This window comes from Sinocyclocheilus grahami, unplaced genomic scaffold (genome assembly GCF_001515645.1).
Source record: "Sinocyclocheilus grahami isolate Dianchi unplaced genomic scaffold, SAMN03320097.WGS_v1.1 scaffold5.1, whole genome shotgun sequence".
NCBI lineage: Eukaryota > Metazoa > Chordata > Actinopteri > Cypriniformes > Cyprinidae > Sinocyclocheilus > Sinocyclocheilus grahami.
The window spans coordinates 1100162-1109754 of NW_015505184.1; the positions used below are offsets into that span (position 1 = coordinate 1100162).

The window sequence follows — 9593 nt, forward strand, 5'->3', positions numbered from 1 at the left end:
CTCTAAAAACACGTTGCCATGTTGGTCTTATGAAACAAAGCTAAGACTGTCCATCATTATTAGTGAAAAAGCTCAGAATAAATGGCCATGAATCAATCACATTGATTTTAAACAGCAAACTTGTGCATTCACCTGCTCTAATAGCGCCCAACGTCATCCCCAGTTTCAAACGACTGTCACTTCCCTTTGAAGTTGTGACCAAATATTTGCTGACATTGAGGGAGCGTGTGTCCTTTTCAGTGTGTTTGCTTGCTAGTTTCCACTGAACTGGCCTTCTTCAGAGAGCTGGTACACGTGTGCCTGGCCTGCTGCCCTTAGATAAAGAACAGAGAGTGTTAGCGACGGGGGAGGGAAATCAAAGGGAAAAAATGTTAAGAAAAAAAAATTGGCTGGAAATGTGAGGGTCAAAAGACGCAAGATTTAACAGCAAGATATAACTGTACAGAATTAGGAAATGTTGACATAACAGCTTGTCTTTTTGCATAACATGCATGTCACAAAACAAATATGCACAGGCTGCATGTGCCAGTTGAATCCGGGAGCCCCTTGAAGGATGTGTAACATGTAATACTACATTTAATGCTAAAAAGTTGCGAGAAAGTTGGCATTAAGAAACAGGACCTCTGAGACAGGACCACTCAGAAACGATAAAGTACAACATGTCCCATGATAGAAGTGAGAGACCACTTTACATAGGAATTCAGTCTAATTTGAATCCTCCAGCCGAGGGTACGCATGCATAACTGATACACAACCTCTTCACTGTAAAAGAGGAAACACATGACATTTTAACAAGAGGGTGGAAATATTTAGAGAACTGTTTTTAAATTTGGGTAACGTCTACCCTGCTTTGATTTGAAATGATTTCATCATTCATAATGCATGCTAGTTTGTTTACAATTCATAAAGTCCTTTAGCTGCCCTGCTGTCTGAGATTCATGGTTTCTGTTACACAGGCAGTCACATAGTCACGGTGGCAGTCAGAGAAAGAGGATTATGAGAGAAACCACTGACGAAACAGTCTAGCCAGATTGGGCATGCCCTGTGTTGACCCCCACCCCTCACAGTGTTATTAGAGAGCACTGGCTGCATCCCGCTTTCCCATCATCCCTGGTGCTCACATTAATCTAAACAGAGGCTTCTCAATCCCCAAAACCAGATCTGAAGCAATTCCATTAACCTGGGCTTTACCAGAGATCCACGAGAAAATCCTCAGCCCAAGAGGAGTAATGGCTAGTCCCACTTAAACCATCTCACTATATATATCTACAGTCACCCAATCATTAAAACGTAAGGGCATTATAACCTTTACATTATCCATAGATTTTAAATGCATTCACAGATTAATACGCATTTTATTATTACAACACACTGGGTTCACTTCTGGGGTTACACGGTGCATACTGTGCTTAAACAAACCCTTCAAAACAGAGGAAAACAGAGAAAAACAGAGCATGGAGACCTGTTATGAATGTTAACAATAATTACAATATATATGTATATGTATACATATATTTGCAAAAATACTTGGTTGACCCTTTCTGAAGACTCCTGAAGACTAAAGCTTTTACCACCATTAGACCAATTTACCACCAATTCACATGGATGCAGTCTTCTTTTGTGAACAGTAAGTGGCACATGGAGGTGCACCTGACCTATTTAACATATCCAGTGACATCAGCGCTATGGTTTAAATGAGGTTGATGGCAGTGTGACGCATGGCTTCAGCAGGAGGTTGTTCTCTAGTTCATGCTGCCTAAACACAGTCCAAGTTCAGTCCAGTCATCTGAAGGTCATGCTGTCCGGTGTAGGTCTCTTAACGCACAGGACGGCCTCTTCACCGTATTCCTCACTGGCAGGGTGACTGATACTATGACTGGATTCTAGAAAACAAGTAAATGTGTGAGAGAGACCAGAAAAGTACAATGTGACCTGTAAACAGGATTGACTAAAAAACATGGTCTGTATTCCCTAATACTGAATCATGTAATTTAGCAATGATGGATGACCAGCTGCACTTTATGTGATTACTGTCAGACAGCACAACAAAACATCAGACAGTGTTAAGGGAACTGCATAAATATAATCCAAATTATGGTAAAGGCTAGTGTAAATGAGTTTCTAATCTATAACTGTAACGTCATATAAATCTCTAGTACATGATAAAGAGGAAATGCCTGGCAATATGGTAAAAGAGACAGTGAGAAACATTCATGGTTGTGTGAAGCTGATTTTATTCATTTGGTTAGCACATGAAAGAAACTTGATTAAGAAGACTGAGCACAAGTATTACAATATGCTTCATTGAAATACTCTCTGCTTATTTAACAGCATCACAAAAGGGCCAATCACAACTAACAGATGTACAAACAACCTGAGAAAACCATTCAACATTAGTCTCAATCATGAATACTACAAATAAGACCATTTAATGAGATCAATCTGACCTTTGTGAACAAACAGCTCTGTGTGTCAGGACAAACACAACAAAGCATCTGAACTTGCAGAACAGTTTAAAGGGATAGTTCACCCAAAAATAAAAATTCTGTCATTAATTACTCACCCTCATGTCGTTCCAAACCCATAAGACCTTCGTTCATCTTTGGAAATCAAATTAAGATATTTTTGATGAAATCTGAGAGCTTTCTGACTCGGCAAAGACAGCAATGCAACTACCACGTTCAATGCCCAGAAAGGTAGTAAGGACACTGTTAAAATAGTCCTTGTGACATCAGTGGTTCAACCTTAATTTTATGGAGCTACAAGAATACTTTTTATGCTGAAAGAAAACAACTTTATTCAACAATTTCTTCGCTTTCATGTCAGAATTTTTTTCTTTTTGGGTGATCTATCCCTTTAAATGCCTGACTAAAGAAGAAAATCTTAGCCAGTCTGAACACCTTCCAAATTTCAATTCCACAAATACGGTCCTCATCTGCAATACTGTCTGTACTATCGCATTTAAAGGAGACAGCGAGAAGTAGCAGAAAGAGAAGTGGAAAGAGAAACAACTAAAGAGGAGGGAATAAACATTCTCCCACAGTGAAGAGTGTGCTCCAGTCCATATTTACGTTTTTTCCTAGAACTCCACTCTGTTATTTGACAGAATGTACAGAAAGTCCAATCGACCGCAGCGTCTGGTTAGCAGAGTCTGTATTAAAAAAGACAGTCGAAATTTGCTCTTGCAGTAACTGATCTTGATTGTCTGTTTCATTTTAATTTCAGCCTTGAGACATTACTTCACATTTGTGTGCTAATCACAGTGCTGACCTGAAATGCTCCAGGGCCACAGAATATTTTGTAGTACATTACTGCACAGCTGTAGCGCAGGCGCTGTTGCTCAAGTTTCACAGTAAGCAAGAGATTTCCCTACAGAAGACTTCAAATTCTCAGCTTCAGCATGCTTTGGGCTCATGCTCTCAGTCAAATTACGTCAGAGAGCAGGATTCAGCAGTTTAAAAAACGTAGCTTATGTAGTTATGGATCACTACATCTCAGACACCACAGTAATTTATCTTTATTATTGAATTAAGGCCTTCAACCTCAGCCAAATCAACTAAGATTTTGTGCTGGAAAATATATCAGGCTGCATGAAAATCCCTTAAAATGTTCATGGTCTGCAACAGATCGTCTTACATCATTAAAGTTCACATAAATTCACCACCACACACGCCGTTGTTACCGCTTCCATCACTGGATTGTGGGTTGTTCCCATAACAACAATCCACAATGGGGGGAAAACCGTGACAGGAACGAGCTAGTGAGGGAGGTGCGATCCAAAAAATTCTTGCTTTCTACTCCTTTTCTCTCCCACCATGTGCTTCTCTTTCTTTTACTCTTTTCCTTTTCTTTTTCTGCCTTTCACTTTTTCCAAAGTCTGTATGTGCTGACATGCACTTCATTATGTTAACTATTTTGTGGCTTATTTCTTTTTTTTCCCCACATTCTTTCAGACAAGCAAGGTCATTGCAACTGTCAAGGAAAGTACTAGGCCTTCTCAGGATTCCAACTAAATGGGGAATTTTGTTTATCACTGATTACATAACCCACAAACAGAGACGCTGTTTCTCCTATGTAGCAGAAACTAGGGCCCATTATGTTTTCTGTATTAATTGTTCAGGATTACATTTTAATTATTTAATTCAATTTAAATAAATTCAATTAAATTGTCATTTGAAAAATCAAAAAGCATGTCTAATAAACCAAATTAATTATTTAAATTGGTTCAACAGTAGGGCCCTATGAAATTGTTTTCTTCAAAAACTGTTGTTTTATTTTTATTTCTGGATTTATGATTTAATACAAATTTATTATCAAAAACGGCGTTAATCTTGCAGCTCTGGAGATGACGTTCATGTGGAATTCTATAGCATTCTACATTCAATTCCATTTTAATGACCGGATTCTTCAATTTCGTCTACATTTGCCACATCACAGAAATCATAGGGCCCTAAGAAACCACAGCATTCAGAGAGTCACTAGTGTAATTTCCCACAGCAAGCAAACAACAACAGAGGTCTGACCACATCCAAACCCCGGCACCCAAACACATCCTCCTATCATAATATTGACTTCCCCTCTCAGTTGTTTCCAACGGACACTGAGAGAGGTGGTGGTTTCCACTAAAGGAGGACTGCATGTTTAGTCTTCTTAAGCAAGCATGTGTCAACAATGGAGAAAGAGAACAGGTAGGCTCCATGTGAGAAAACCTCAAACACGGCACATAACGGTCACAGTTGTTGTGAACGTGGACACATTTAGCAAATTAAAGGTGCACTAGGAGATCTTGGAAAATGCTAACTTTAGCCTGATAGCACTGAAAGCGAACGTCCCACCCTCCCTGCAATCGCCGTCTAAAGCCACGCCCCCTGAACGCATTTACGCTCACAGACCAGAATACCAGAAACAACATTACTACAATAGACTACATTAGCGGTTCCCAATTCCAGCCCATGTTCCGAAGTGAAGTAAACTTCAACGGATTTCCCCTGCTCAGGGAGTAGGGGAGCAATGAACACTGTGTAGGGATCATATCGATCAGAACACAGTTCATGCACGTAGCTCACTTCTAACGAGGACTGGAATTGGGAACCGCTGGGCTACATCATGTGTCATTCACTGGTGAGAAAACTTTAAACATACTACAATACCAGGAAGGAAGATCGGGTTGTTGATGTTTGTCTGCCATTCTTGCTCTGTCTGCACGGCATGCGTGAACGTGCGGATGACGTATTCTGTCTGCACGAACCGGGTGCGCAGAGGTATGCTAATACGGACCGAGCATTTTGATTGGACGAACATTTCTTGGTCCTACGCCTTCCACAGAATATAAATACATTTAGACCATTTAACTTAAAGGAGACATATCATGCCCCTTTTTACAATATGTAATATAAGTCTCTGGTGTCCCCAGAATGTGTCTGTGAAGTTTCATCTCAAAATACCCCACAGATAATTTATTAATCATTTTGAAAATGACTATTTTCAGTGGAAGCAGAAACACGCTCGTTTTATTTCCTGTCTCTTTAAATGCAAATGAGCTGCTGCTCCCCGCCCCCTTTTCCAGAATAGAGCTGCGCCATTACAGCTTGGACCTGCTAAAAACAGTTTTGGTTCTGATTATCATGTTTATCATGCTGAAATCATGCATTTTAAACCATATTAGTTTAAACTTCTGATATACAGTTTTCTGATTGCACACATCCAAAGCACATGGACAGAAAGCATCGGTCACAGCATGTGAGTACTAAACTAAGTTCTCATTCACACACAAGTTTACGTAAAAAATCTGTTCGGTAGCTTCATGCTGAATCACGCATGTGCAGTATCATCAGCTCATCGGTTCTCAAATCGGACGTGTCCGAAAGAAACGGTTCTCGGTTCAGTGTACTGGTGATCCGAAAACCGATGCAACCGGTTCTTGACTCAAGAACGAGAACCGCTCCAGCAGTGGGCGTGTACTTCGTTTCCCGGGCTCGCTGCACACACATGCTGCTCTGCTCGTGTTCATCTTCAGTTCTCTCTTCACAGCAGTTCAGTCAGTGTACTGTTTGAGTAAATAAATTACTCCGGGATATTGGTTTATTTCGACTCAGAGGGAGTGTCAGCCATGTTAAAAAAGTGAATAACTTAAGTAATTTGTGGATTAATGCTTACTGGAGACGCGAACCGTTTTAAATTATTCAGTCCGATTTGGTGAACTGGTTCAACCGGTTCACTAAGAAGAACCGATTAAATCGAACGATTCGTTCGCGAACCGGACATCACTACTCTAAATAGTGTTCTGTGCAGCCAAAGACAGAACAGTTAGCATGTTTTGCTCAAACTTTCGCCATGGCATTAGAGCTGCTACACCTTTGTCGCTTGTGAAATCAAAATGACTGCGCCGTGGGTGGAAACTTACAGGTTAAGGGGCGGTAATATTATAATGAGATCCCTTTGCCACGTCAAATTTTAAATTATAAATTATACAAAAAAATAAAAATATGAATGGTATTATAATGTATACTAAAACTAAAATTACTTATACTAAAACTAAAATTAAAATAAATGGGAAAAACCCTTACGATAACATGTAGAAAGAAAAAACGCATCTTAAGCATGCAGAATAACATAAGTGGACTTTGAATGATTAATTGCCGCTTTGAACGATTACGTAATTGTGGCATCCATAATTGTAATCGCGATTAGAAATTAGATTAATTGTGCAGCCCTAATACACCTGCTAAATAAGTTACATCTAGCCTGTGCTATGATAGCTGTTGATCTGAACTGAAAAAGATCATATAAATTGGTTCCAGGCACACAAATCCATTAGTTGGAGGAACTTCATTTTTCTGAGTAATTAACTTAAAAATAGTGTTTATGTTAGAAATGAATGAACTTCTTCGAACTCTAACACTAACTAGTTTGTGGGTTAAACTATTTCGTTAGAAGTTGTCATCATAACTAAAAAAAAAATTATTTATGTTGAGCTAACACATTATTTTTTAGAGTGTATAAACATGCACTAAACTTATACCATCTGTGACTTTAAATACTTGAGCTCAGGGCCTAAAATTAACACTCGCCAAGCGCCAAATGAGAGTAAAAATCGGCATTGGTGAGTATATGTAACAGGGTACAACTTTTACAAATTATAACAATGCAATGAAGTGAAAACAACAGCCAGTTTTTAAAGAGATTCACTGTTTCTGACATAAGCGAATAAAATAATCTTGTCCGAAGACAAGATTATCGTGATTAGCCGTTCTGTCATAAGTGACAAGAGCGAATCAAATAATAGGATATAAACGGACTGATAAGGTGAGAGCAGTGTGATGGCCAGCTTGTCCCGAGACACGGTTCTAATAACTTTTACCTGAGAAGATTTTGCTGCTTAATTTCGGAAGATTAACTTTTCCCTTCTTTATTCTTCATAACATGAGAATGCGGCGACACATACCTGGGTTACGCCGCCTAAAGGGTGCAGTGAAGTATAGTTTGAAAGATTGTAAATATGTTTAGTTATTGTAGTAGTACTAACTGCCTGTTTTTGCAAAAATAGTTTCATGGCCGGTAAAAAAAATTTTTGGCCGGTAAATTTTATCATGTCACCGGCCATTGGCAGGTGTGGCAAAAAGTTAGTTTTAGGCCCTGCTTGAGCCATTTAAAGTTGAGTGGATTCTGATTGACTGTTAATATTTGTATGGTTCAATATGGTTATTCATATGGTATCTTTATAGTTGTTGTGTAGATTAATCTTCACGCCTATCTGCATAGGATTAGAATAAATATTAAGACTTTACAGTTACAGTTATCATCCTTGGTGTGAATTATCGTTCTTGATGTGAATCAATTATTACGTCTTAAATTGATTTTTCCGTACATTTCTGCCATATGTACATTAACTGACAGTCACCACTGATAAGCTACCACTAAATTTTGTAGAAACTTAATTTGCTGTAAAGTTGCTTTGCAATGATTTGTATGGTGAAAAGCGCAATACAAATAAACTTGACTTGACTATTTAGCACCCAAACTCTGGAATAACCTACCTAACATTGTTCGGGAGGCGGTCCTTAATCATGTAAAAAAGACCTTGCAAAAAGCTGGAAAATATATTACTAAGTTGGATAAAAAGCAGCAGAGTAAAATAGACTACAACAAAACTTTCCTCTGTCAGAAAAGGCTGTGGAACAATGATAGATGAGCATTTCTCCCTTTACTGTTAATCTTAATATAAAAAATTAAAAAAAACTACATAAAGATACTTAGTACGATATACAAAGTTTCTGAAATCAGGGTTGACTCTGAAAGTTTCCATTCAGTGTCCAGTTCGTTCCAATCCTGATTTATAATACTGTACGCTGGTTCCCAAACGCCCTGCACTGCTGATCCAGTGTTGAATCTTGAGAAGGAATGTGACCTTGTCTTTTGTACTTGGCTTGCACAGAGGACAAGTCCACTTAGCTCAATTTGGCCTTCCGTCATTTATGGAGCTGATGCACTGCAACAAAACTGGCAGGAAATCTGAAATGACTGATAATGACCCAGACAGGTCAAACAACAGTTTACCAGTGATTATGTGAGTATAGAAGTGGATAACGCTCAACATCCCGATGCCAAAATAATCTCACAAGGTACACAAAGCAATGTTCAAGGACTCTCAAAATGATTGATACCTTTATAATCCTGACAGAGTCACATCCCTTTAATATTTCAGAACGATAAAGCATGAGGATCAGTCCTGTTCGACAAAGACACCATCTATATGCAAATTACCCGACTCTCAAAAACAACAGCACTCTAAGCCTTGACAAAAGAGGGACTTTCAGTTATTTCTTAACATCAGCTGTTATTTCCCAACAGATTCCTGCATGAGCCGAGTGATAAAGCGAGTGTTTGCTAGTATTTGGGTTTGTCTGTGCAGGAGGAGCACCGAGATTGGCTTCTCAGGAAAGAGCCACGGCTGTTACCCAGCGGCTCAGTCGGACTGAGATTACAACAGACCTGTCAGCTCTATCAGAAAGAGAAGTGCATTCTGTTGGAGAGATAACTCCAACACCGATCTGTACAAAACTCTTCTGTCTCACCTATCTCTGTTGCTCATTACTGTTCATATCTGGGTGGGAAGCACTTCCTGTTTTTATCTTACAAATAAGCACAGGCCATCCACCGCTCTGTTCTGACTGTTAGACACTACACACAAGCACAAACACACTAGAGATGGGTCAATTAGTCAATTACTGAGGTCTACAAGTAACGTTTTCCCCCTAACTAAATAAAAAGTACATATGCTGATTATAATTAAATAAACTAAATTTGCTATATACACAACTATATATTTAAAAATATGTTTCTATGATTGTATGACTATCTCTTGCATTCAATCTCAGATGGTTTTTCTGCATCTCACGCTATGTGCATTAATTTTAAATCGACACGTCATTATAAAACACAGAGTTAAAAAGTAACTAAAATAAAATTTAAAAAAGCATGACCCCTGCTTTGTTACATTCTGTTTTTCAACAACATGCATCCTGTATGAACACACCCTAACAAATGTGTCCAATTGGCGTTTGGTGGATATACCTCAAGTCTAATTCTATATA

General features: G+C 38.8%; 1 long non-coding RNA gene across 1 annotated transcript in view; it reads right to left on the reverse strand.

Moving 5' to 3' along the window:
• Positions 1 to 334: 334 nt before the first annotated feature.
• Positions 335 to 9593, reverse strand: part of LOC107584010 (uncharacterized) — a 50768-nt gene continuing 41509 nt past the window's right edge. The window contains exon 3 of the long non-coding RNA XR_001609098.1: positions 335 to 1883. This is a non-coding gene — a long non-coding RNA (uncharacterized lncRNA). The remainder of the gene's footprint in view (positions 1884 to 9593) is intronic.